General features: G+C 43.5%; 1 protein-coding gene across 5 annotated transcripts in view; it reads left to right on the top strand.

The window, feature by feature from the left end:
• Positions 1-27,575, top strand: part of PIK3CB (phosphatidylinositol-4,5-bisphosphate 3-kinase catalytic subunit beta) — an 87,750-nt gene that overhangs the window by 7,470 nt on the left and 52,705 nt on the right. For 3 of the 5 annotated variants that reach the window (XM_041486963.1, XM_041486960.1, XM_041486964.1), the window contains one exon: positions 11,916-12,084. The exons of 1 other annotated variant lie outside the window; for it this stretch is intronic. The gene's annotated coding sequence lies outside the window, so the exon portion shown is untranslated. Of the gene's footprint in view, positions 1-11,915; positions 12,085-13,209; positions 13,337-27,575 lie in introns of those variants that run through there. One more of the 5 variants, XM_041486962.1, reaches the window with a different exon arrangement.

Below are 27,575 nucleotides of genomic sequence, written 5' to 3'. Positions count from 1 at the left end.
GCAGCCACTGCAGACCGAGAGTGCCAAACACAGTGTGATTTTCTGGGCATTAAAAAGGCAGGTTGCTGATTAAGACACTCAGTGTCTGTCAGGAAAGCTGCATGAAGCAAGCACAGTCACTGGGAGCTGGCAGTAAACCTGCCATGCCTTATTGGTTTCTCTGGGTCTGCACTGAAGGCACTTCAGATGGCAGTTCATGCTGGGACTCAGTGTTTATTATTTCTTATCAGTAAAACAACCTCACTACTGTGAGTTCAGCAGCTTTTCACTAGCAGGTACAGAATGGCTAACAATCTCCTTACAAGGTCTTTTGAGGCTAAACTATCCAATTAAGAACTGACACCTGTCCCTGTTAACCCAATAACTGATCCCTGGAAGCCCACAATGCAGACTTTTCTGCCCAATTACAAAATGCCACCCAAACCCATGAAGAAGGAAGAAGAAGGTAAAGAAGAACAACCTGCCTCCACCTAAAACTTCCATCTTGCTTCATATTTATTTCTATATTCTAAAATCCCAAACTCTAGGTTTTCCACCCTGTGATATTACACACTCCTAACCAACTACACACCTCAGTAATTCAGTACTGTCGATCAATTTTGGAAACCTTCTTCACAGCCTCAGGTCAAATACAGTGTTCTCTTGAGGGTCTGTGCCTTTAAGCACAGAAAGTTTAAAATTCTCAGCATCCAGGATTCCAACAATGCATAAACCTGCCATGCAATGATGCCATGCAGCGTCCATTGTGGCCTTGGCCTGCAGCAGCCTCCAGTGTGACCCTGGTGTGTTTGGGTGCCAGACTGGTGAAGGCAAAGCCCATCTCTGATGTGCAGAGCAGTTGTTTGCCATGGAGTGACACTCCAGTGTCACCTGGAGCAGCACATCCCATCAGCCCAAAATCAGGGACAGAGCCCATTTTTGGGTAAGGCCAGGGAGCAGCAGTGGTGCTCAGCTGGGGTTTCTGCAGGCAGTGCCACAGGTGTGTGGGCAGGTGTGTTTGAGAGGTAAGAGTGAGTCAGTCAGCCCAGAAGGATTTATTTAAAAACTCTTTGCCCCAGACAAGGTGTGCAGCATGGGACACAGGCTTGTTCTCTTAAGCTAGCTGTGGAAGCAGTGCCAGGTACATCAGAGGAGGGTGTGGAAACCCAGTGTTCAGAGTCCCACATGCTGCAAGGGACAGCCCCTGCAGGAGCTGTCGCTGGCTGCAGAGAGAAACACAAAGCTGCTTTTGTTGAGTTCCCTGCATTATCATTCTAATTCAGCGTTTACACAGTGCAACAGCCCCACTTCTATCAGATACTAATGAGGGTCTGTTCACATTTTTTCATTTTGAGGGAGGTTATCACCTGATCTTTAGGAACTTGAAATAATCAGTTTTTTAATAGAGTTCATATGGCCAAGCCACTATGGAACTGCATGACTGTTCCCCCCAGCTGTTGTTGTGGGGGAAGGAGAGAAAACAGAAAAACAAAACCATGCTGTTTTTCAAGGCATGTTTTATGGATAATTTATCTGAGCATCATCAGTTCTTAGGTTTGAAAATTATTGAGCAACAAAGTGTAATGGCATGTTCTTTGATAGAAAACCTGACATGCTGTAACAGGACCTTGTTTTTCATATCTGGGTATTTCTTTTTAACATCTATCTGTGATAATGGCAGTTTAAGATGTGACTAACATTAAAAGAGGTGAAGTATGCATCTCTCTAATGATTTATTCAGACTTTTTCTCTGAGAAATATTTAGGATAAGAGTAAAGACTTAAAGGTTTACATCTGTAAGTTACTTTATCAAAGGAAAATACTAATGCTCAACAATAATGTTTTAAGAGGTTATTTTGGCTCTATTATATGAAGGAATTAACATAGGATGGTTTGGAAGTTTACAGGTGCTATTTCATGAATTGAGACTTCTTTCACTGGGATATAGAGATTTCTTTTCCTGTATTGTGACTGCTCCAGGTATTTGCTCTGTTGTTAATGGTGCTTGTGACCTGATATTTGATACTTTTTTTGCTGTTTGGAAACACCTGTGTAGTCCTCTCATAACTGATTCACCCTAACTGAAAATTGTACTTGACAAAAGGAATTCTAAATGTAGTTTAGAGGCACAGTAAGGATGTACTTGAAGTTTCAGTTTCAGTGATTGAGTGTTGGTGTCCATTGAGTGGGGGCACTAGGAAGGCTAGGAAAGATTTCTGTGGGATGCTCTCCTGTGATGGGCTCACACCAGAGCTCAGCTGTAGCAGCTCTCTGCAGGGTGAGGTCTGGGTGGATCCCTGCAGCTGGCACAGGTTTGCCAGAGTGCTCTGCTCCAGGCTCTGTGGGTGAGCACACAGCAATAAGGATGCAGACCTGTGTGCAGTCAGCTATGTAAACATTTCCATATGCCAAATGTGTACAGCCTGCCATCACCATTCAGTCTTGGCCTTCCTGCTCCTAGCTCCTGCTGGCCTGTGGGATATCTGCAGAGAGGGCTGGGAGACCGCTGCTGCCAGACACTGCTTCATGGTGTGTGACACAAGCTTATGGTGTGTGACAGGCTGAGGGTTGGCATTTCTTGCTGTACTGAGAGTCAAGCTGCTGTGAAGCTGCAGGAGGTGTGGGTTATGCACATCTGCATGTGTGTGCAATGTGCACACCCAGAGGCCCCCTCAGGAAAGCTCTCCTGGCTCTGTGTGTCCTGCTTTATCCCACGTGCTGCTGCTCTGGAGGCTGTGGCAGGTGCCCTGTTCCCCTGTCCCTGTGGAGAGGGATCCAGGCAGGAGCTGGGCAGCACAATTCTGCTTTGGGTGGGTGGAGGGGGAAAAGGACAGTGCAAAAGCATTTCCTTTGCTGTCATCACATTCCTCTCTGCACCAGGAATTTATACCTGAGCTTCAGTGCCCTCAGTGCCCTGGATGAAAAATAAACAGCTTTTCTTTCAGGTGAACTTTTCAGATCTTGAGAAGCCTAGGCACCACTGGTCTTTCTGAGTCCCCTTAACCCTAACATTTTTAGAAGTCTGGAAATCAGTTATTTTCTTAGTCTTTCATCAAAAAACATTATTTCACAGCCTAAAGAAGAATTAAGGCTGCAGTGAGTTACCCTTTTCTAGGAAAGCAGCAGTGGCTGGCCAAAGCTTTCTCCAAAGGTGTTTGTGGAGGGTTTGGTCTTACCAAAAGTTTTTCTGTGGGGGAACTAAAAGCAGCAGGGAGTAGCACTTGGAAACCCTTCTTCAAATCACTCTTTACTGAGCACTGCCATTCCTGTGATAGCTGATTAGCCATCTCCTGAGCAATCTTCTGAGTAGGACAGGCTCCTTCTGGCATGGGCCTTGCTTTCTGCCTGTCCTGATTAGCCCAGACAAAAAAATCAGCCTGTATCAGTTCCTGAGAAGTGTCGAGCAGTTGTCATGTACTTGTGACCTGATTTTGCCATAGTGGATGTAATTCCAGTTCCGGTGCTCTCTGTGGTCTTTGGTGCTGATGTTGCAGTTGTCAGACAGCAGGGAGGCCTTGCTGATGGCAGCTGGGATGTTGCTGTTACTTCTCTCCCAGATGTGGGAGATCAGGCACAAAAGGCTGCTGCTGTAAGCAGGGACAGAGAAGGCTTTGAGGTTGTTCACTGGCATTTCTGCTTTCTGTGTATTACCCAAACAGGAGCATATTTCTTACCAGCTGCAGTGACTTGGATCTAAGTAATGTTTAGTGCTGCTGGTGCCACATCCTCAGCTGGGCTGCAGGTTCAATTGCCAGGAAAACAATTATGGAAAGGAAACAATCCAACTCAATCCACAGCTCTCAGCCCTGTGCAGTTAACAGACATCAAATGAAAGAATTTATACTTGGAAAAAGTTATAGAAAATGGATGAGGTTACCTTCTTACTAAACAACTCTGATCAAACTTATCACCCAGGCATTTTTCAGTGTGGAGTTTGGTGTTGTTCCCTGGGAGTTCCTTGGATACTTGACCCTAGGTCAGTTTCTCCTACAGAAAACCCTCGTGAAAGTACAAATGCCAGTGGAAAATCCCAGAAATTTCCTTGGGCAGTTCTCCCTTGGGACTAATGATTCTCAGTCTCATGGAGGTGATTCAAGAGCCATCTTCATCCCAGTGGTGTGATTAACCCCTTTTGGTCAGTTGGCTCAGAACTGCCTTTTCCCCTGCTGAGGAGTGTTCCAGACAGTAAAGCAGAAGGAATTATTGGCATATGCCGTGCAAGCAGTGGGCATGCCTAAAGTGACACTAAATTCCAAGATTTCCTCCAGCAGATTGAAAAGAGCTGTGGCTCCCCTTGCGAAAAGATGTGAAAACGCGTTCTCAAAATTGGGGTGGGGAACACTGTTGGGCAATGATGGGAAGACAAGGCTCCTGTAAAACATCCTTGGTGGGAGAGAAAACCCCTGGCTTGCTTCCACTGGAATTTGTCATCTGTTCCTGAGAGGATTACCAGAAGTGCAATTCTCCTGAGACACCAGCCTTCCCCAGTGCCTGGGCTGTGGGGCAAATAGAGGCTTTCAGGGAAGGCCATCTCTGAGTTTGCAAGAGGTTTAAAATCTGCCCTGGAGATGAGGCAAGAGGAAGATTACCAGCCAAAGTTTGGTGGGAAGTGCCTCATTAATAATGAGCTTTAGGTGCAGGAGAATTGAGGAAGATGTTTTTCCATTATCACAGGGGGGAAGCAATACCAGTTAAGGCAAGGCTTGCAGCAGAAACATTTACTGGAAGTGTTTACATGTTACTTAATACCTTGACATGCATTATTCAACTTGTGTAATATCAGCTGGGGTGGAGCAGGGAGGAATGGCTTTGGCAGGAGAATTTGTTTGCTCCCCATGGAATATTTTCCTGGTCGTAGCTACCTTCTTTGGCAATGAGATACATTCCAGGAACAGAAAAAGTGTTCTTGAGCCACATTTTTATGAGCTGTTGGAATGTGCTCTCTTGTGAAGGTGACCTAACCTTGTCCAGATGGCTGCTCCTTCTCCGAGCACTGCCATCCTGTCAGTCTTTCTCCGGAGTGGAACGGAACTGCAGCAAAAGCCCCCCGTGAGCCCTCTCCAGGCAGGGGAGAGGGCACTGGAGTGGATGCACTTCTCCTGGAAACAAACCCCGCGTTCCCTGCAGAGGGAGGCAGCAAGTGCACTCTGCTGAGCAAGCCACTTAGGCTGCAGCTCTCCTGGAGGGCCTAAAGGACTTTGTGAGCTGCAGCCAAGTGACCTGTGCCTTTCTGCTGAGGAAAAGGCAGGGAGAGCTCTGTTCACATCAGCAGGGCTGCAGTCGCACAGTGAAGGAGAGGAGAAGGAGAAATAGATTGGGGAGCGTGAAGTTCAGCAGGCATCTCTGCTTCCCTCATCCACACAGACAGCAATTTCATGATTCACCTGCTGGATGATTTTGTTTTGCTGACAAAGCTGTGATAAACAAAGACTTGGCATCATTTGCATCGTTGTTTAATCTAAAGGTGTGTGAGTCATAGAAATGAAACTTTCGCCTTGTTGTGATAGACTGCCAGGCAGAGAGGGTGAAACACACAGTTTTTGATTTGGTTAATCAGTACCTGGAAACTTCGTAAAAAGTGATTCAGCACAAAGCCTGGAGTTTCCAAAATAGTAAGGCAAGCTTAATTTCTAGTTTTGAAACAAATAGTAATATACTTGTACTCTTACACTGCAACAATTATTTTTTTTTTTTTTTGTGATGGCATCTTGCCAGACTTAGTAATTTTAACTTTTATAGACTAAAAATTAGGATGATGCATCTGTAGATCGAATAAACTGTCTAAAATATAATTCCTAGAAATAGCATGAGTCTTTCTGATTCAGGATGACTGGATCATCTAGCAACGAAAGGCTAGAAAAATGTACTTTAAAAAACGTACTGACATTTTAGGAGTATTCCAGGAATCTGTCCTGCACTGGTTGTGCAGTGCCCCTTAATAACGCCGCTCTGAAATGTGCTTTTTTCCAAGGATGGGACTCATGGCTCTGGATTATCGGAAGTTTAGTAGAACTGTGAGATGAAATTATTTCTGTCTGCTGCAGCAGGGAACTGAACATTCTTGCTTCTCAGCCATTTCAGTGTGTTCTTGTGGCTCTGTTTGCACTGATTTAGTGTAGGACAGTTTTATAGAAAAATAAACATTGAAATTACATGTTGTACATGAATTAGTATTAGACTTGAAACATTGTTAATAAGACATCTGTAAATGCCTTTCGAAAGCCTATCTGCTATATATATATGTATTTTTGATAGTCCTTTTAAAATAGAAACTCATCAGTAGTAATAAAATTACAACACAGTCACCAGAGGGAGGAAGTTAGAATCTGAGATTTTAGATAGAGATTTAAAATAATAGTCCATTTGTAGGTAGAACTGGTATTTTTGAGGAATGATGATGCATGTAGTATTTGTCATTTTTCTAGTGCTTAAGGAATTTTTAAATTTCACAACAACTTTCTTAGTTTGCCCTGCTGTGTAGGTATAGTGGTGATAAACAATGGAATTATTGTTTTGATCATGTTTTCCGTGGGCTAGTGAAATGTTAATGCAGTACCTCTGTCTCATGGTAGCAGCAATATACCACATTTGCTTTTATTCTTTCTTTGGTTTGCACATCACGTGTAACTCATGCAAGGTGGGTTGGAGCAAGTCTTTCCTGGTTTGCAAAGTTACATGGCCGAATTCTGAGGTGATGCCCACTGTGCCCTTCAGGTCAGTAGATGTGTTTGAGCCAAGGGATAACTACATCAGTGTACTCGGAGGGACAAAGACTCTGTTTTCTCTCTTGTGGCAGTTCTGACAAAACAAAGTCTTGCTAACTGTGACTTACACCATTGTGGCTGGACAATGAAGAAAACTTGACAAAACATCAGTTGAAGGTCTCCTCAAGGTGAAATGCTGAAATAGTACAGTGTTTCATATCCACAGTCATTAAAATGTGTGACAGCCTCAGTAGTGTTCCTGATCGTTGCTGGTTTTCACAGTTGTCACATCTGCTCTGTTATCAGAATTGCCTCAACAAAAAGGCCAGCTAGAAAATAAATATGCAAAGAGGCTGAGAGAGAGATGGATTTCCTGTAATGAATCTCTTTCTAGTCTTTGCCTCTGGCTGAGAATAGTAATATGCCATTAACCCAAGAGATGTAAAACATGCTGTGCTGTGCTTGGAAGGGTGTCAGAAACTCCTCCTGTAAGGATGAGAAGATATTTTATTGCTATTCCAATTGTTGGTTAGCCTAATCACAGTAAGCATTTCAGAAAAAGGGAACTCCTTGTGAAGGCTGATGTTTGATTTTGGTAATTAGCAGATTGCAAAGAGGGGCTGGTGACACAGATGTGTTGAGGCAGAAGGAGCAGCTGTTACACTTGAACTGCTGTCTCACACATTACAACCTGCTGGACATCAAAGCCTATTTTTAGTAAAAGAATAAATAAGCTGGCTGTGCCCTACTTTTTGTCAAAATGTGTCATGGGATCTTTGTATTTGATTAGAAAAGTTGGTAGAAATAACACAAGGGAACTCGGTGCCTCATCTAAAAACTGACATTTCTAACAATCCAGTTATGTTAATAAAATGTTAATATTGGTTATGAGTTCAGGCCCACAAAGTAGGCAGAGGAAATGATAGCTGATGGGAGACTTGTCTGTGTGGGCTCTGAGGTTACGTGTGGACAGAAGTCCTGCTCTGGCAGGCACTGGCCTTTTGGATGAAAGAATTTGTTTTGTATTGATGGAGATATTTTTACAAAGTCTGTGTTAGGAAACTGGAAAAATGAAAGACTATGTAGAGTTATTTGTGTATAAAGAGAGAATGTAGCAGGAAAGTCAGCTGGCCACCTCAGGATGCTGTTGATTGTTGTAAAGGCCTTACTCTTCCTAATTCTGAGTGGTTTTTTTAATCTTCACTTGCTGATACAGATGGAGGTCCACATACCTTATGTAAAAGCTGTCTTGTAAAGTGTGACCATACCCAGTGACCAGAACAGACACAGAAAAAGATACATTGGCTATGGTATGGAATTAGTGGCAATAAGTATTTTCAGTCAGTTTGTCTATGGATTAGTGCTATTAAAAATTTGATGCTTTATTACAATGGAATTTGCATAAAGTGATCATAATGCCACCATTTAAAAGTGGCTGCTTAGTAGCTTCTGTCCATAGGGTTTCTGTGCTTTGGAAGCTGTAGGAACATGTGCCTTCTGGCTGTGGGTTTCCATGGTAGGTGGGGATTCAGCTCCCAGCCTGTTGGTTTCTCCGGGTCTGCACTGAAGGCACTGGAGACTCCAGTTCATGTTGGGACTCAGTGTTTATTATTTCTTATCAGTAAAACAGCCTCACAACCATAAGTTTGGCAGCTTTTCATTAGCAGGCACAGAATGGCTAACAATCTCTTGTTACAAGGTCTTTTAAGACTAAACTATCCAATTAAGAACTGACACCTAGATTATTGTCCCTTTTAACCCAATAACTGATCCCAAAGAGCCCACAATGTGGATTTTTCTGCCCAGTTATAGAGTGCCACCCAAACCCATGAAGAAGGAAGAAGAAGCATGAAGAAGAAACCCAGGACAACACTCTGTGCCCTCCATCTTGCTTCCATCCACAACATACTAAAAATCCCAAAACCTAAATTTCTCTCCAGGTGATACACCTACACTGCTCTCTACAATCTATTTCACACTTTTGTGGATTCTAGTGTATCTTGAAGTCTAGGAAACTTTCTCCATGAATGAGGGTCAAAGTAAGTGCTCCCCTGGGGGTCAGGGCACCCCAGGGCAGACAGAGAAATATTCCCAGTGCTCTGGGTTTCCACACCAGCCCTTCCTGGCACAGCTGCAGCCTCAGGGCAGAGGGTCTCTGCAGTTCCCCAGCCAGGACCCAGCTTTGGGGAGCTCTGTGGGATCACCCGCACAGCCAGTGCTCCAGGAGAGTCTTGGTGGGGTCAGACCTCCCTCCAGCTCAGACCTGCTGCTGCTCACCGGCTCACACAGCTTGTCTGAGCGGGGAAGAGCAGAGAGCTGAACCCAGCAGTTCACAGCAGGGCTGTGTCTGCCCTGGTGGGTGCATCAGCTGACTGCTGGTGATTCTGGTGTGGCACAGCAGCCTGGGACCTCAGGGAGGTTGAGGAAGAGGCCCTGTATTTAAAGTGGCTCCACGTCGTTTTAGCCAGGCTTAAAATTTCAAAATGAGAGCCCTTAGACACGGAATTCAGCACGGGGAACAGAACAGTGAAGTGTCAGGATGTTGCCTGGGCTGCTGCAGCTGGCAGAGGGGTTTGCCTCTCTGGTTCCTGTATGCTCTAGGTTCCCAGAGAACTCTTCTACTGAATTTTACTCGTGTGAAATGACTTGGTTTAGCAAAGCACTGTTAAGAGCTGCTTGTTCTGGCTGCAGGCTGTTCCTCCATTAGCCAAAGCCAGCATCCCTTTGGTCTGACACGTGCTTTGCAGTCTGGTACTGCTCCAGCTGGCTGCTGCTGCTGCTGATGCTGGTGCTGCTGCTGCCCCCCTGCACCGGGACAGCTGGGACACCAAGGGCAGCTTTTACAGACACCCAGGCTGGGCATGGGGACCACAGCACTGCCAGAGCACTGAGGTGGTGTGTCTTGCTCACAGCATCAAGGTGGCATCACACCATGTCCCTCACGGTGCCGTTAGCACTTCTCCAAGCACCCCGAGAGGCCCTGGTGGCAGTGGCCAGCTCGGGTTTCACAGGCTGGGCTGTCTAACAGCTGCAGAGATGAGGGAGGTCCAGGAGGCCAACTTTCATTTATCAGCTGAGCTGGTCCAGGACCATGCTACCCATACACCTTATCCTCTCTGTCATATCATGTATGTGTGTGCCAGTACTTCAACCTAGGGCATGAAATCATGTATTGGGAATCTCTTAGCATTTTCCCTACAGGAGATTAAATATAGGCTTTGACAGTTAAACCTGATTCTTGGGATTTATTGTACTAAACACAAGGTTTGAAAGAGTCACAGCCAGTATTATTCACTTGTTTATTAACACTTCTGAAATTTCAGTGACTAATGACTCTACCTTCCAAATGGTACCAACCTGCTACTTTTAGGGAATAGCAGACATATTTTTTCTAGTCTAGATGAAGAAGGGCCTTCAAAGGGGAGATTAAAGTTTTGTTAACAGATAAGCTATTTTATGAATGTTACAAAGCAAACTGGCTTTCCTCTAGTGACTGCTGAGGAGAGTGACATGTTTTTTTGTCATACACAAGATGTTCTAAAGCCTTTTATTTGGACAGCAGTAGGCAGCTAGCTGGCAAAGGGATGACCATGCAGTGCAGTGGCCATTGTTCTCTCTACAATTGCTCACACAGTTTTGAATATAACTTTTTTTTTTTTTTTTTTTTTTTTGAGAAAAGAATTAGTGATGAGAGATTCTTGTGCCATTCTCTGTTCAGCAGCAAACATTCCTGTGCTTTAACTGCCCAAAGCTCATTTGGTTTGTAGATGTTGCCATTGTGTCACAGTATCGGACAGTAGCAAGTTGTTGCTATATGTGTTTAAATTTTCTAATGAATTCTTTCTAAGCATCTCCTGCCCAGTATTTTGCTGTGTTCTGGATCACTGTCCTTTAGATTTTTTTTTTTTTTTTTTTTTTTTTTTTTTCCAGAATGGCTTTTTCTGCTTCAGGCCAAACATCCTTAACATGGCATTTCCACTTGTTTGGAAATACAGAGACAACTTAATTCCTTTCTTCTGATCACTGCAGTGACACAGGATTCAAAGAGTGTAAACCAAAAAAACTAAAAATGACACATTTTCAAGCAACCAAGAATGTGCCCTAGGTGTACAGCTGTTTCACATGCAAAGACATGACTCAGATCCAGCCTTTTCAGACAAAGCCCTTTCATTGTACTGAGAGCACATGTAACAATAGCCTGAGGGGCTGAATAATAGAACATTTGTTGTTTTGTGAAGGGGGGTGGGAAGGCAATCTAAAGATAAGGAAATAGAAAATTAAAATTATATTTGAAGTCTGGTAGATTTTTTTTTTTTTGCATGCCACATAGGACATAAAAATGTTTCTTTAAGATGTTTCAAGGCAAGTTCCTTATCCGTGTCACACACATTGTCTGTAACAACTCCGTGTGTGACAAGAGCATGAATATCATGCCAGCTGATCAACTGTAATCTGAAATATCTTAATAACTACTCACCGAGATCTCTTTATTCCCCCTGCTAAGTACTGATACTGTATTTGGAGGCATAAAACAGAAAATGGAAAGGAAATTTGAAATCCGGGATTACAGCCCTGGAGAAAAACTCTGTATGGTCAGGTTTCACTGAAGTCTATTCACAGAAGTTGTCTATACAAGACAGTTTTAAAGTGCCTGGGGCTTTGTGTGCGATAGACACTTCAAGGCATCATTACTCAGTTGAAAAAGATGGCAGTAAAGAGATTTTTAAGGCTCTGGATTGTAGCCCTCTGCTCAGTCCACAAGTCATTCACATCATGGCTTATGCTTTGCAAAGACTGCACTGGATCCTGTAGAACAACCAGCTAATGTCACAAGATCCAGAGTAAAGAGCTCTTTTTAAAGAAACCTTATCAAGCCTTTCCAGTCACAAACGCATTTGTCATCAGTGAGGCCAACTACTGAGCCAAGACTATCTGGAATATTTAATGTCAAAACCACAAGTATCAGAATGATTTGAAAAACTGCAGATCTGGGACTTTTTACACTACTGGATTTCATTAATACCTTACTTCTTCAGAAATATATTTCAATTGCAATGTAAACTTTAAACAGAAGAAACAAATGGCTCGACATGCTGAACTAAACTTTGTTATGTAGAACACGATCCATTTGTATGAGTGGCACATTTGCCTGATAAACCAGTTTCATTTGAACTCTACTTTTTTTTTTTTTTTTTTTTTTTTTTTTTTTTTTTTTTTTTTTTTTTTTCCCAGGAAGAAGGAAAGTCAAGGGAAGTTACTACACTCTGTGGTGTGAAGTAGCAGCATGATATTCAGGAGCAATGCTTGTGGTACTGAGCAGACTTAAGGAACCGGTTAAAAGCAGGAAGGGGAGCTGTTAATTGACACAGGACAGACAGGCTGTGAAGGCAACTGACACACGGTAGGCAAGATTTCTCATTAACTTCTGCCCTTCCACTGAGATTTGCCTAGAGGTAGCATTGCATGATCACCATTCATGCAAAAATCCCATTTGCTGAAGTAATAGGGGAGATGATTGTCCTTTCCAGAGATTTCCAGTTAATAGATGTTGTGGTTGGTTGGGTGGTTTGTAAAAAACAACAAAACATTTCCTAGATATGTTCTAATCCAAATTTAATGGATTTTTACTGCCTTGAGAATTGGCAAGTGAAGTTGAGGAAGTAAATCCATCCATCCATTTTCAAAACTGGATTAACTGGAAAAATGAACAGACTTAATAGACAAGCTTAATGATACAGCATGATTATTAGCATAGAGATGTTAAAATATGCATAATATGATCATACTCTTTGTGGACGAGGATGTGCTGTGCCTCACCCTGTGTTCATTGAAGGCGGCAGGAATGTTGCTGCTGATTTCAGTGGGTGGGGACGGCCCGCTGCATGCAAAAGTTGTTTCATTACCGGTTACATTCTACCTTGCCTTCCTTTGATTGCTTCTTTCAAGCCTTAGAAAACCCTCTTTTCTAGGTACTAGTTCCCATGCAATTATTCCTGACCGCTCAGCACCAAGACTCCCGAAATGAGGACGTATCGGGGAGTTCAGTGGCAAGGCAATAGGCTGCTATAATGAGTTTTTCCCTGCTCATTTCCAGAAGGCGCTTCGGGAAAGACGCTCTAGGATGAGCCTCTCCGGCGTACCGAGGGCGGCTGCCCCTGCTCGCAGTCCGACCTGGGGGTGCGTTAGCGGCTTCCGGGGCGCTGCGAGCGCGAGCCGCGCCCGGGGAGCGCCGGAGCGGGGCAAGCGGAGCTGCGCGTCCGTCCGCGGGCCGGCGGAGCGCTCCCGGAGCGCCAGGGGCGGCTCGCCAGGGGCTCCGCGGCCCGGCCCGTGGCGGGCCGGGGGAAAGGCGACCCCAGCCCGGCCGCCGCCAGCCCGCAGCGCCGGCCGGAGGCGCGGCCAGCTCCGGCCCTCCGGGGAAGGGGAGCGGCCGCAGGGGCGGGACGCGCCGCGCCATTGGCCGCCAGCCGCGGCTCGATAGCGAAAGCCCGGCCCGGGTTGGCGGCGGCGGCCCGAGGGCGAAGCCATCGCCTTGGTAACCCCGGCGGAGCGCAGCGCCGGGGCCGGTGGCGGCCGAAGGAGCGCTCCCCGCTGGCTCCAGCGCCGCCGCGCTGGCTGGGGCGGCGCGGACACGGCGGCGGCCGCTGCCCGGGCAGGTGGGTGCGCGGGGCTGGCCGTGCCCGGGCAGGTGGGCGTGCGGGGCTGGCCGAGCCCGGGCTGCGCTCCGAGCGCGCCGGGACGGGGCGGTCCGGCGGCACCGCTTGGTGTCGGTGTGGTTGCGGCCGGGCTCCCCTCGGCCGCCAGCCCGCTGCTGGCGGTGCCTCCCTGCCCCGGGCGCCGAGCTGCGCAGGAAGAAGGGTCTGCTCTGCTCCGCTCCGCTCCGCTTGCGACACCGCGGTTGCTCAATTGCGCGGGCGGCTCCGCGCCCTCCTCGCGCGGGGGAAGGTTCCGGCGGGACGCGGCCGTTTGGCGGCGGAAAGGGGCCCGCGGCGGCTGGCAGGGCTGGGCCGGGCCGGGCCGGCTCGCTGCGGCAGGCGGGCGCCTTTGTGCCCGACCGCGCCGGGAACGGCCCCGCAACAAGTGCCCGGCGCGGCCGGGCCAGCCCGGTCCGGGGCCCGCGGCCCCGCTCCAGCCCGGGCCACCCCTCCCGCTGCCCGGGGCTCGGCGGCGCTCGGGAGAGGCTGGACGGTCCCTGGGTGCTACTCCCCCCGAGCGTTCACCGGACACGCTTTGCGGTCTGCCGGGAGGTTTTTCTTCTATTTTTTTTTTTTTTTTTCTCTAGCCGAGAACTGTCGGTGATTGCTCTGTGAATTTTAAGTGGCGTTTCTATTACTCGATACTCTCGGTTGTTTTCAGCTGGGTTTCTGAGTGTTGTTTTCCCTGGGAACCGCAGGAATTTGTATGGCAAAGCAGTATTTGGGAAATGTGTTTGCAGTCAGCTGCTCGCGCTGTGCAGGGCGGCGCACAGAGCGGTGGCTTTGGCACTGCTGTCATCGTGTGCTCTCCTAACAGACAGCCAGACTGCCACAGACGAGGAGCGGCTTCTCTGTAAGGGGGGAATAAATCTTCATTAGTCCCAAAGGGTTCCTGAAAGAGAAACGGAAACCTCTCATGCCAGACTCGCTGGTTTGTCTAGCTGCAACACATGTGTGCTTAGACTCATGCTGGACACTTTCCAAACTCCGGAAAGCTGAGTTTTTCTTGGGGCGTACAGAGTTTTTTGTTTGTTTTGTTTTGGTTTTGCTGTGTGGGTTTTTTTCCCCTGAACTTTATGCACTTACAGTCTTTTTTGTCACTGCATACACTGTAGTTTTGTGCATTTGGAATTGACAAGTGTAGTAATATAACTGTAAATATTAGGTACTAACTAAGTCCATGCTGCCATTGTTCTGTTGATATTGAGCTTCATTCAGGCTTAGGAAGTTCCTGAAGCTGGAAACCTCAGCAGTATATAATTTATGTTCTCAGGATCATAGTTTAGGGTTTGAAGTGAGATGAATGTGTGAAGGATGTCAGAGAAATTTGACTGGCCTGTGTTTTGCAGTATTAGCTAGAGACTCCCACAGCTGTGTGCCTTCAAAGATTAATTAAAAGGTGGCATAAAACTTTAACGCATGCTTGCTTTTGGGAAAATTGCATATAAAGGAATATTGAACGTCCATATGCTTGGCAGGGGGTTGTGAAGTCTAAGGAATGCATTAAGGTGGCTGGGAATCAATCACCAGGTCACGTGGAAACTTTGATCTGGAAGCTTCCCTTCAGACTGGTGGTGGTTTCCAGGCTTTGGGAGTTTCATGGCAGCAAGCAGTGCTTTTCAGGAGAGTGGAGAATCCTTCAGGAAAGGATTACTGAACAAAAATTTTTTGGTTACTGGTTTACTGGCCTTTCTAAAAAGAATATCAGGGATGTTGGTCACATCAGGAATGTTTTGATGTGTATTGCTTTGGAAACATGCTTTAGTGGGGTTTTTAACATTGATTAAATGTTTTGGGGGCGTTTGGTTTTTTTTGGTTTTGTGTGGTTTTTTTCTTTAAATGAAAGAGACCTCCTCTCTACGTGGTCTTAAAATAGTTTTGTTGTTTGTCTATTTAAGTATCTATTTTTCTTGAGTAAAAATCACTTCCATTCAGCCAGGTTTCACTTCCTTGGAATATCTGATGTCATGAATTCACTGGTTCTCCAATTGTCTATGGACTTTTGGCAGAACTCCAAATTCTAGTGTAGGAAAGCCTTCTTAAAAAAAAAATATCATTCTTTGACTCCTGTGATGTAGTGAAGAGAGAACATGTCCTGTTCCACTGCTCCTTTCCCTTTAAAGTTTGCATATATCTCTTATATGCTCTATTTTGCAAATAATTTACACCCAAAATCCAGTAAAACCCCAAGCTGTTCTTAGGACGCTGTATGTTGGAGGAGGGTGCAGAGGAAGGAATGTTGTTGTTTAGAAGTTGTGTGGAAGTGCAGGGTGATGCTTTGGCTGCTTCATTAGAAAGTTGCTGCTGTGTTTCAGTGACCAGGGCACACAGTGCAAGCAGTTTAAATGCTTTTTCACAGTTCTAAAGATACACATGGAAGTGTTGCCCTTGGTTCTCTAAAGGTTGCCATCAGTTAACTTACCTGAAAATAAATGCAGGGCTTGCTGGGCTGCAGAAGGTGATGCTGCATTTATCCAAAGGCTGCTTTGGTTTAGCTGGACTTTCTGACTTGCCACTCTTGGGAGCATTTCCCCACTGGCAGTTTCTGTGGAAGCAGTCCAGGACAGAAAAATCTGAAATAAGCATAATTCACAGAGTTGCATAGAAAAGCTTGCTTGTTTGTTTTGGTGGGGTTTTTTGTTTGTTATTTTTTAGTCAATGTGTGTTTTCCTCAAACCAATACTCTTGAGCTGACACACGGTGTTACACATTACATCTCAAATTGTTTGCCTCAAATATGAGGACTTTGAATTATGCCGGCCAGAAATTCATACTAATTCATTCAAATACTAATGCCTAAGTGCATGAGACACTTTGTTTTGTGGCAGTGCTGTTAGTCCTTCCATTCACTCACATGTGAAAGTTTCCCTGTGTTTTGTTTTGATAATTAAATCAGATCTGGGGGCAAAGATCATCTTGAGTTAGAAATCTAACTTTTTTTTTAAAATTTATTTTAGTAAGCAAGCAGTTCTGCTTTGGGTTGGTAAGGTGTGTACTTACAATCCAGAATGAACAGCATGTAACCTTTGAAATAATCACAATTCAGGGAACCTACAAGGTGAAGGGTACCTGGATCTGGATAATGCCTGAAGTATCAGGCATTTTGTTGGCAACACCGACCCACCGACCAATCTGTGTCAGTCTATCAAATTTACATGGATAAATGGTTTTATCCCAGCCTTTGGTGGAAGGAAATTCAGGAATGTGGTTTCATTTACATACATTAGGAGCTGCAGAGGAGGCCCTCATGTGCAAATGCCTGTGGTTTTGTAGGTACCGACATAATTGAATTTACATACTGGCTTCAGAAGATTAAAGAAACAAAGAGTGACACCGGGGTGTCAAAGCCAGCTTCCTTTGAGGAGAGGGATTGGGCAGTTCTGCTTCCCCACTGATCATTTGTGTATGGGCATTGTTACTGGTTTGATTTTGGCTTCTTTTGTGCAGCTGCAGGTTAACTCCGGCCTGCCACAGGGCGCAGTGTTTCAGGAGCAGGATCCGGGCTGTCCTCACCGACCTTCTCTAACCCCCTGCGCTGCCTTTTGGCCGAACCCTCTTCAGTTCATTGCAAAGGGACAAGGCAGTTGTATCAATTTCTTACCTTACCTGCCGTGACTTAAAATTGTGAATTAGCTGAGCTCGGGAGTAACTTTGTGTCTTTGGAGCACATCTACGTGTATAGAAGTATGTTTAGTATTTACTTCTAAAAGAGCATAAGAATTAGGAGTACTATAACTTCCTTCTGGCATAAAATATGTAAATTTGCTACTCACAGCTTACTGTTGTTTTTTTCAAGCTTGTTAAACGTGCATTTTTCATAAGTAGTATTGCATGCAATTGCAATATGCATTGCAATTTTTGCTACGAAATTGAATTGTAAAGGGTGCTATTCTGTTCCTAGAATATCTTGCTTTTGTTTGCAAAAGTAGTTATTCTGTTTTTTTAGAACAGCTTTGTGAATTCATCAAATATCTTAAAGGAACTCCATCAGAGCTATTGATGTCTAGTTTTATGCTTGTGTAGCTCAGCTTTATATGCTGCTGTAAAGCTGAACAGTTTTACCTCCCATATTAGTTGATAAGTAATCTTTTAGTACTTCAGATCACTACTGGCTGTATAAATACAATTTTTGTTCCTGTTTCCCAGAAACTGTGATGATTTGGAGTAAAGGCTCTGTTGGGGGTTTAATTTTTTTGCTGGTATGTGATGTTATGTTTTGTCTTTGCATGAATTTACTTGTAAGGGGAGGAACAGTGACAGCACTGTTATTCCTAATTTCTTTTTATGAGACACAAGTAATCAGTGTGTTCTCATTGCTATCTCTTGGGTTCACTTTTAGGAGCTACTAAAGGTTTAGGTTGATTTTAAATTTCTTTTCACGGTGTTCTTCTGGGGCTTTTTCCCACCATATTTGTTGCATGCAAAGCAGAAAGCAGAGGCATTAATTTGGAGCTAATGGACAGTTTTAAGTGATGTGTACTCCGTTAGAGCTTTGCACTGCTTGCTCTCCCTTTAGGTCACTCCTGTCCTCTCCTTGCCCCCAGGCACCTTATATCCACTGGATTTTAAAAAATAAAAAAATTCTCTCAGTGAGAGAATTAAGAGGTGAATTGGAGGATGTGAGTTGGGAGCTGGCCTCAGCTGGCAGAGTGTGGGCAGGAGCTCGTGTGGCTGGCAGGGGTAGATAGAGAGTTCTGTGGAAGTCATGTGGGCTCTGTGGGGAAAGTTACCTGTTAATAAGAATTTGTAAAAATACTGCCGTGCCTTTGGGTTTGTGGTGCAGTGTTGCTGTGAGGTGTTTGCTAATTCTTGGTGTTTCCGAAAGTCCTCTGTGTGCAGGGAAGTTATCGGGGCAATGAAATAATTGAAAAATAAGCATAAGAATAGCCAGTGGTTTATGGAAGCTGTCATGTGGACTGTGCAATCGCTGGTTAACCTGACACTGCAGAGGCTGAGTCCTGCTGTCAAGTGGTTTTGTGACAGATTTAATGTGGAAGACCTGTGCTAGCTACAGAGTATCAGAAGCAGTTTAAAAATCAGAGTAGGTAGGTGGTTTGGAGAGCATTGTACAAAATCTCTAGAAAATAGAATAGCTGGTAACATTTTTTAGTGTTTGAGGTTCTTATGGGTGCTAACTCTCAAGCAATATCTTTTTTTATCTTTGGTAAATATGGTACTTGAGAGATGCATTTTGATGCTGTTGCATCATTTTATTTTCTAACAAGTAAAGGTAGCACTTTGGAATGTGCTGTTATTTTCACTTAACAATTGGATGCTTATGAGTATAGTATGTTCACAACAGAAGACTATGAAGCCTACATGATTTTAAAAAAACTGATTACATTTGTGTCACTACAAGTAACAGCCATAAAAACCTGCTTTTGAGTCATGCAGAAGGATAATTTTCAGTCAGTGGTGCCATGGTCCTCCACAAGACTGCAGGTTGGTCTGTAGTTTGTGTGTACAAACCATTGGTACAGGCACAGCTACAGGGGACAACCAGGTAACCAAAGGCCAGTGTTGCCAGCAGAAACTCAAAAAGTTAAGTACAAAGTTGACCTGGTAGAAAGAAGCACATAAAATGTTATTGCACTGGGCACTGAATGCCCTTCCTGCTTGGCTTCATGTCTCAGATTCCTTTTCTGGTTTTGAAGAGTACTTTGGTCCTTTTGCCTGTACTTTTTTCCACTTCATCTACCTTTCAGTGTTCCCAGCTTTTTTATTTTTTTAATTCTTTGTACAGTGTGGCACAAAGTTTACTATTCCTGGGTTAGTCCTTCTGCCCAGATCCTCCATTTTTTCCCTTCCAACCCCCAAAGAATTTCAGTGTGTTAACCATACGTGACAATGTTATTTGCTCTCTGCTGGTGTTGGGATATTTTTTGCATTTGGGGTTTTTTGTGGTTTGGTTTTGTTGGTTTTTTTTTTTTTTTTCCAGTTCCCTTTTTGACTTAAATAGGTGTTGCTGAGGAAGGCAAGGCCTTTGGGATTTTCACACCGCCACGCACATTGTGTATTGGAGTTTGAAAATCACATGGGGGTCTTGGGGTTTTTGTATTTCTGACCTTTAGTGCTGAGCATCTTACTTTGTTTCTGATACAGGGGAAGAATTTCTGAATTTACTATTTGGTTATCTGTATGCCCTGCTAAGGATGCAGTTCAAGACATAAGATGTTTAAGGAGGATTGCCCAAGTCCTAACCAGGGATCCTCTAGACAAGGAAGGCTTGGTGCTTGGTGTACAGACAGCAGTGACAGGGACAGTGCAGGTGTGTGTGCTGTCCATATGGGCATGGGCAATGGCGCCTCAGAAGCTGAGCAGACAGCAGAGTGTTAGTCCTGATACTAATTAATGGAGATGGACAAGACTGAATCCCCAGAAACAAGTCCAAACCTAGTAGGAAATAAAATTTGAAATGTAGAATCCTAAAATGATTTGGTTGGAAAGGTTAAAGATTGCACTCCACTGCCATGGGCAGGGACACCTTTCACCATCCCAGGCTGCTCCAAGCCCCATCCAGCCTGGCCTGGGACACTTCCAGGGATCCAGGGGCAGCACAACTTGCTTTACAGTTTTACACTAGTGTGGCTCTACAACAAACTGAAAGAGGTTACAGCCAGGTGAAGGTCAGTCTTTTCCCAAGCACCAAGTGATAGCATGAGAGGCAACTGCCTCAGCTGCACCAGGGGAGGTTTAGGTTGGATATTAGGGAACATTTCTTCACCGAGAGCATTATCTAGCATTGAAACTGCCAGAAAAGTGGTGCATTTACCTTCCCTGGATATGTTTAAAAGATGTGCAGATGTGGCACTCAGGGTATGGTTTAGTGCTGGGCTTGGCAGCACTGGGTTAAAGGTTAAACTTACTGTTAAGGGTCTTTTCCAACCTAAATCATTCTATGGTTTTATTCTGTTCTATGCCAGGTTTAAATGAAATTGAGGAATTGTGGATTGAGCCACACTAGCAGGAAGTGAGGAACACTCGTGTACTTCTGCTGAAGTTTGTTTACTTGTAGTAATGACTGAGGTGTGTCTGTGTCTGCAGAAAAGCTGTTTTGTTTCTCTTTTCATGGGAGGAACCTGTGATGAATGCTGACTGGAAAGTGAGTAGTGGTTTCTAAACCCTCTGGAGTGAAGAAAAACACCATTAGTCTGGCAGATTGTCAGCAGCAAATGGTGCATTAATTTTTGGCACAAAACTTGCTAGCAAAAAAAGAGACTTTCCTTTCTGTTGTTAATAATAAAAACGAGGAGGGACTGATTATCTGTGCTCAGTAGCTAATACTGTCCTGCTTTTTAGTATCCATGTAAGACAGATACAATGCTTTTGACAAAAGTCCTTTTATATTTTATTAAAAATTTTAAAAAAACCCACTTTATAATATACTGATAATCTGCATCTGATTACATATCTAACTTTAAATAAATTAATTATGTTATAAACTTCCACAAGTTATGTGCAAACAATTGCAAAATTTCCCATGTGTTTAGAGATAGAGATGTCACTCTTCAGATGTGTAGAATACTGACAGTCTTCATGCTAGGCCAGTTTTACTTCCCTGGTACTTCAGAGGTTCTTTTTTACATCTGCTACTAGTGGTAGTAATGTAGGGAGATAATATTTTTCTAATAGAAATGTTTATTTACACTTGAATTAGGTGACCTCTAGCTATATTGAAAATTTTAGTAAGCTCAGAATAATGACCTAACTCTATTTTTATCTGAGTAACAACAGCAACATTTTGTTTACTGAATTGTTGCTTTAACTGTTAGGATACTATTTTTTTATACTCAGTGTCATTCTGTACAAATTAGAGTCCAGCTAACATAAATACATAACAATTGTTTATTTGCATTCTGCAGTCTGTTTTGATAACTGGGAGCTTCTGTTTCCTCTGGGTGCTGTAAATAAATCTGGTGTATGAAGACTTGCAGTGATAGTGAAGAGCAGAAAAGTTCTGCATAAAAATGAAAAGCAGTTTAGTAGAGTTCTTGAATAAAAGCAAGTTTGGCAAGAATGTGAGGATGTAACTTAACAAGTTGGAAGGAATGTTAAGACCACAATCAAGTCTTTTGCTTAGAATTTCTTGTATGAGTAGTCAATGGAGATGTGCAGCAGCTGAATGTGGATATTGGATGCTGTCCTAATTTCTGTCACTGCAAATATGCTGGTTTACAACTCACTTTATAGTAAATCTGCTGGGCATCACAAAATGACAAAAGTCCTTATCTGTTTCTACATTTTGAATAAAGAACTTCTCTCTGTGTATTATTTCTTGTACTCTATTTGGTTTAACTGAAAAGCTTCAACATTAATTTATTTGGATGGGAAATACTGTGAGTAAAGCACTGGCTGGGGATTTGTAATAATTAGATTCTATTTCCAAGTGTGTCACAGGCTCTGTGTGAGTTCAGAGACATTGGCTTATCCTGGTGTGTTTTTATCTGTGCATCCAGGGTGAGGCAGTTTTCTTTCTTTGGTGTCTTTGCATGGTAAACTTGAATTAATGTCCTTGAATAAATACAATGGATGTGATGCTGAGGGACAGGGCTTAGGGATGGGCCTGGCAGTGCTGGGACAAGTTGGACTCCATCACCTTAGAGGCCTTTTCCAACCCTAATGATTCTAAATTTCTCTGCTGCTTTTAGGATAAATGCAAACGCTTAATTGAAAAATACTTTGTAGCAGCTCTAGTAGTTGAAATCGATGACAAATAAGTTTTATGTGCTTTATATTAGGATGGGGAAAAGGTAAATGTATTTTTAAGTGGCCCCATTAAAAAAAGATTCGTTTCAGTGAGCACATACAATTGTTCCAGCTGATGGACAGGCTCGCTTTGGTGACTGTCAGTGAAAATGTTTTTTTCAAAAGAAAATCTCCTTTATCGTATTTAAAAAAAAAAAGGAGAAATTATTCTTAAAAAGAAGGAAGAGGCAGATTGCAATGCAGAGGCTGAAGTATTTTTAAAGCATCATATCATAAGATTAAAAAGTTAGTCTTTAGTGTATTCCTGTCATGGGAATAGAAATTTGAATGATTAACCCTTTTCTATTTATAGCTGTTTTCTGAGTTATTTCAGTTCCAGTTAACTTCTGGGTAAATTTCATGAGAAGACAGAGCAATCCTTAGTCTATCTCTGCTGTTCATCATTTTACTGTCTCAAGTTGCTTTCTTTTTAAAGTGAATTTCACAAACCACGGCTGAATTTTCAGATTTATTTGTAGCTTGATAACTTGTCAGCTTTTATTATGTTCAACTACAGGATTTATAGAGGCCTTCAACATTTGGTGGCTCCTTTTGTCTTCCCATCACTACTTGCCAGTTTTTAAATCCTGGTAAATCACTGCTTAGGGGTGAATTCCTGGGGTTATTGCCTCAGGAGAATGAGAGGTGCAGGCTCTGTGTGCTGTGCTGATAAAGCTTGAAAGAACCAGACAATATATACCAATTTCTGTGAAAGGTTTCCACTCTCTTGGTGCCCTAAGTTGCTTCTTCATTGCTGATTTAACTGGGACTTGTTGGCCAGGAAGCTACTCTTCAGGTGGTTTTTAGCTCTATTTGTGCAGTAATAAAGGGTTTCTACCTATGTAATGACAATTTTCTTGAAAAAAAGGCAGTGGCTAGACCTCTTATATAAGAAGGGTTCTTTAGAAATGGCAGCATTCCTGAAACCTTTGGCTCAAGCGCCTACATTTCGGTGATTAACAGACCCAGTTAAGCTGAAGAAGGATTTGTTGGGGTGTGGTGGCCAATGAAATGGTTTGTTGTTAAATTTTCTGTTGTTCTGTAATGTACTTTTTTCTTGCAATGTTCTATGAGACCTCACTACCTGAAAGAGGAGGGAATAGGGAGCAAGAGCAGATTAAAATGCACACTTTTATTATCTGAAAGAGCTTAATAATTTGCTTTTGAGTGTTGGATATAGCTGGAGGTAAACTGCATTTATTAGATGTTTATTGTATTTTTCCTTCTTCAGCACAGGAACTATTCTTAGTGATTAATTCCAGTTTCAGGTAGTATTTACTGTATGCATGGTGTTAGTGATGGAATGCTATTATTATTTATTATGTGGTAATATTTGGAATCAAACAGGAAGTTGGACTGCAGCAGCATGTCTGTATTTTACAGACATGTATTAGGTATTTTTGTATTGGTTCATAGTCCCTTGCAATCCACACTTGGGAGTTTGTTTTAATCATAAAGAACAAAGCCTTTCAAGTGATACCTGGAGCAGGGTGGGCAGCACCTTCACAAAATGGCTCTTAGTAATTAATAATTGACAAATTGTTCAGTCTTCTTTTGAGTTCCATGTTCACATTTATATAAATTCAAATATGAGTGCGACAAAAAGCAGAATTTGGGAACTAAATAGAAGTAAATTTGTGTAGTTTCACCATATTAGGCATTTCACAGAATGTAACTGGGAAGTGAAACGTGGGGACGTGCAAATAGTGAAGAAAATAAACTACACAGATCACAAGAAACAGAAATCACGAGCAGTGCTACTAATTACATTTCAAGTAACTCAGTAATAGTGGTGGCATCTTCACAGAAACAGGATGAGGACTCACTGCTTTATTTCTCTGTTTAAAGTGCAGGTAAATATTTATTCATGTAGTAACTTTTGGGTGGAACCAGTTGGTGTTTTTCAGTGTTTTTATGTCTGTGACACGCTAGTGAGTAGGAAATGCATCAGCAATAAGTTCAGGTGTTCCTGAGTTCGGAGGAAATGCTTCATCAGTCCTTACGCACCTTGGCCTTTGAGAGTTTAAGACTTTCAGAAAGAAATCATGAAAAAGGACATAATAAATTTTAGAATGGCTGAAAATATCACATTAAACAAATACAAGGTTTTTTTATTGAAGTAATGGTGCAGGGGTAATTTTGTTAGAGAGCAAGTCCTTGTGTTCTGCCCAGTAATTAGCTCTAGATTCAGGAGCAGCTTAAAAAACAAAAGTATGGGATGTAATTGTATTGCGATAGAAACAGGAACAGGAATTGCTGTGCTGCTGGCAGTTAATGTCCCTGCCCTTGCCCCTGAGACTTCTGTCCTTAAATACTGCTTTAGATGTAATGAAAACCCGTGCAGAATCAAATATTTTATTATTGCTTGCAGCCTATTTTAGGAAGTGGAATGCTGAATTTGGGTGGCAGGGCTGCTGAGGGTGTGCAGGGATGGCAGCCAGGCTGATTTGGGGTTCATTGACTCCTGCAAACATCTCTGTAGGTGTCACAAGGGCTTGTGCAGGATGCTGGGTTTGTCTGCACCTGCCTAAACTGCTGCTTAGTGGTTAGGCTGGCTCAGCTCAAGCCTTTGGGCCTCGCACTTCATGTGTAGGTGAGGGTTTCTGGGAAGAGGAGCACTGCTCTGTGACCACAGCTTCCAGTTCTTCACTGCTCTCAGCCACATGGAGCCAGCCAGAGCTAGAGAAGTTGAAGCACTGGCGTGGAGGTGGAAGTGATCTTTGGGCCCTGGGAGGAGTTACATCTTCACATGGATGAGTCTGCTCCGTCTGAGCCATTCAGGTCTTTGTCCCAGCTCTGGAGCTGCTGAGCCAGCTGGGTCATCTCTTGTGCCCTGTGCTGCAGCAGAACTGGAAATGAGCTGGAAAGTGTTGCTCACTTGACTCTGTTTGTGGAGCAGTATAAGGCAGATCTAAGCACTCGTTTGTGAGTCATCTGAAATAACAAACACAGTGCTGTTCTCACAAAACTGTCACACACAGCCTTGAACCTTGTGCTTTTTGAACCTTGCAGTAGCAGACAGAGTACATCCTCTAACCCAGAGCCTCTCCTGGGAGCTTTTCTTACTCTGCACTTGTCATTAGAAGTGATCAGCGCTGGCAGCCAGCCCTGAGTGCTGGGGGCATCGCAGGGTCTCTCTCAGCAGAGACTTTGCCCATCTCCGTCTCAGCACACTGCCCTCAGGTCAGGGAATGTCTGGCTGCCTGGCACAGTGTGAGAGGAAAATTTGCAGTCTAGGAGCCTCTTTTTGTTAACCTTCCCTAGCAGTGATGTGTTCCCCTTCTGCTTTGCCCAGAGGCATTTCTTTTGAAGGTGACAAGAGCAGGAAATAAACCAATGGAAACGCTCTGAGAAAATAAAAATTATTAATTTTTTTTGTTTAGTTTTCTGTTTGTTGATCCTAAATAGTGAAGGTGACTCCTTCCCATCTGGAACTCTCTCTTCCTTGCTGCTTTAATGGAAAGTCCTTCATTTTCCACTGCCAGAAACTGCCAACAGTCTTTTTCTCTTAAGCTTGACTTTATTGCAAGGAAAAAGATTATTTGCCTCACAACTCCAATTAGATTGAGTTCTAAGATAGAATTAGTAGGAGAGTTACTGGGTTACTGACCTTGAGCCCCATCAGGCAGGCTACATTACTGTGGAGGAGGGACACACCCTCCCCCTCCCAGATAAATTCAAATGTAACTGACACCCTGTTGAAGAATCGCTGTGTTCAAAATAAAGACTATGTTCAAAATAAAGGTGAAAACTTGCAAGATCGTTTTGATGTTGTCTTGCAGTTCTAAACTGAAAGGGAACTCAGCATCGTGTGTAACCAAGTGAAAACATGATTCATTGTGAAGCCTTTTAGTCTGTGCTGGTGTGAGTATAAATGAGTTTTAACCAAGCCTGTTGGGCCCTGAAGGGGATTTCAGAGGTGAGCCAGGGCTCAGTGAGGCCGAGCTCTGCGAAGAGTGAGCAAGGCTCCCTGAGACTGTGAGTCACTGTGGTGGGAGACAGTCACCCACTGCAGAAATGTAATTATGGTATCTACATCTTGATGAAGGCTTAACTGAATCTAGCTTCAAATCATGTTTTTATCTGTTTAACTTAAACAATAATACTGGAAAATGCTAAGTTGTCTCTGCTTTGCCCAGCTTCAGGAATAAGAAAGGACATAAACTGACTTACAGTTCTGACATAGATGTCTCTTTTGAACTCATTTGCTGTTCTGCAATTTCTGTCTCTGCCTTTTTTTCTTTTTCTGTGGCTGTTCTTGTGCAATGGGAACTTTTTGCTCTATGCCTGTTCAGTTTTGGTTAAAAGATTTTGTACAAGATAGGTGGGTTTCACATGTCAGAGAAGTCTGAGGCTTTTCAAAGGATATTACTGGTTTCTGACCAAGCACCAACACCTGGGAAAGTAGAACACAAAGAAGAATGCTGTCCTGTGCACTGTGCTGTCCATTTTCACTATGGTGTTTTTTGTCTCTTGATGTCACTGCAGAAATAGGTGCCACCTTTTAGAGGTCAGAAGTCCTTGCTGCTGAAGGGACTCTGGGCACTGCCTTGTTGGGACAGTGTCTGGGTCAGCTGGCACACACCACTGTAACAGATATGAAATACTCCTTTCAGATCTAGGACTGGACCTGCATTTTCAGCCTGGGCACTCACTTGTGCAGTGTGGAGAAGCTGGAAGTTGCTGTCATTTAGGCAGATGTGCACTGCTGTGAGCTTCTCTTCTGCTCACTGTTTTAGTTCCTGGACTTGAGTTGTGATGGCTTAATTACTGGCAGTGAATGTTCTTGAAGAATTTTATGTTTCTTATTGTTGGAACTTAAGACTGAGTTGCTTTATATGTTTCAGTGTCTTTTTAAGTTGAAGATACTTGGTGTATTTACTGATCCTTCATACTTTTTTTGTCTCTGACTTGGTGAAATGGTAAGTTTCTTCATTGCTACAGCAGCTAACTCAGTTTGATATTCACTTGTCCAATCTTCAGCACTACTGAGGGCATGAAGTGCTCAAGGCAGCTTTGAGGTGACCCAAGCTGTGAAAAAACAGCTCTAAAATGCCCCAGCTGTGTATCACTGTCCTAAACTTCTGCTAGTGCTCTCCTGATGTCTGCCTCAGTGCTTTCTTCCAGAGTAAGAGGTTTAATCACAGAGAAGATACCTAAGAAACTGCTGTGCTGTGTCATTGAGCCCACTCAGAGTTCCTTATCCTGAAGTAAACCTGGAGCATCCTCTCCAACAAATGGATTTTTTGTGTGCTCTGGAAGAATTGCTGGAGCAGCAGCCTGTCTGATGGGCCTAGAAATTGTTATAGAGCAGAAGACAATAGGGCCACAATTTCTGTAGCCCAGTAATTTCTATGTGGCATCTTACATGGCTTATGAATGATATTTTTTCCCTTCTTTTTTTCCTTTTCTCTGTCTTTGTGAGTGGCCTATTCCCTTGGCTCGTAATTGTTTA

Source organism: Pyrgilauda ruficollis, unplaced genomic scaffold, assembly GCF_017590135.1.
Source record: "Pyrgilauda ruficollis isolate IOZ18807 unplaced genomic scaffold, ASM1759013v1 scaffold79, whole genome shotgun sequence".
In the NCBI taxonomy this organism is placed as follows: domain Eukaryota; kingdom Metazoa; phylum Chordata; class Aves; order Passeriformes; family Passeridae; genus Pyrgilauda; species Pyrgilauda ruficollis.
This window is presented reverse-complemented; position numbering and strand designations above follow the sequence as displayed.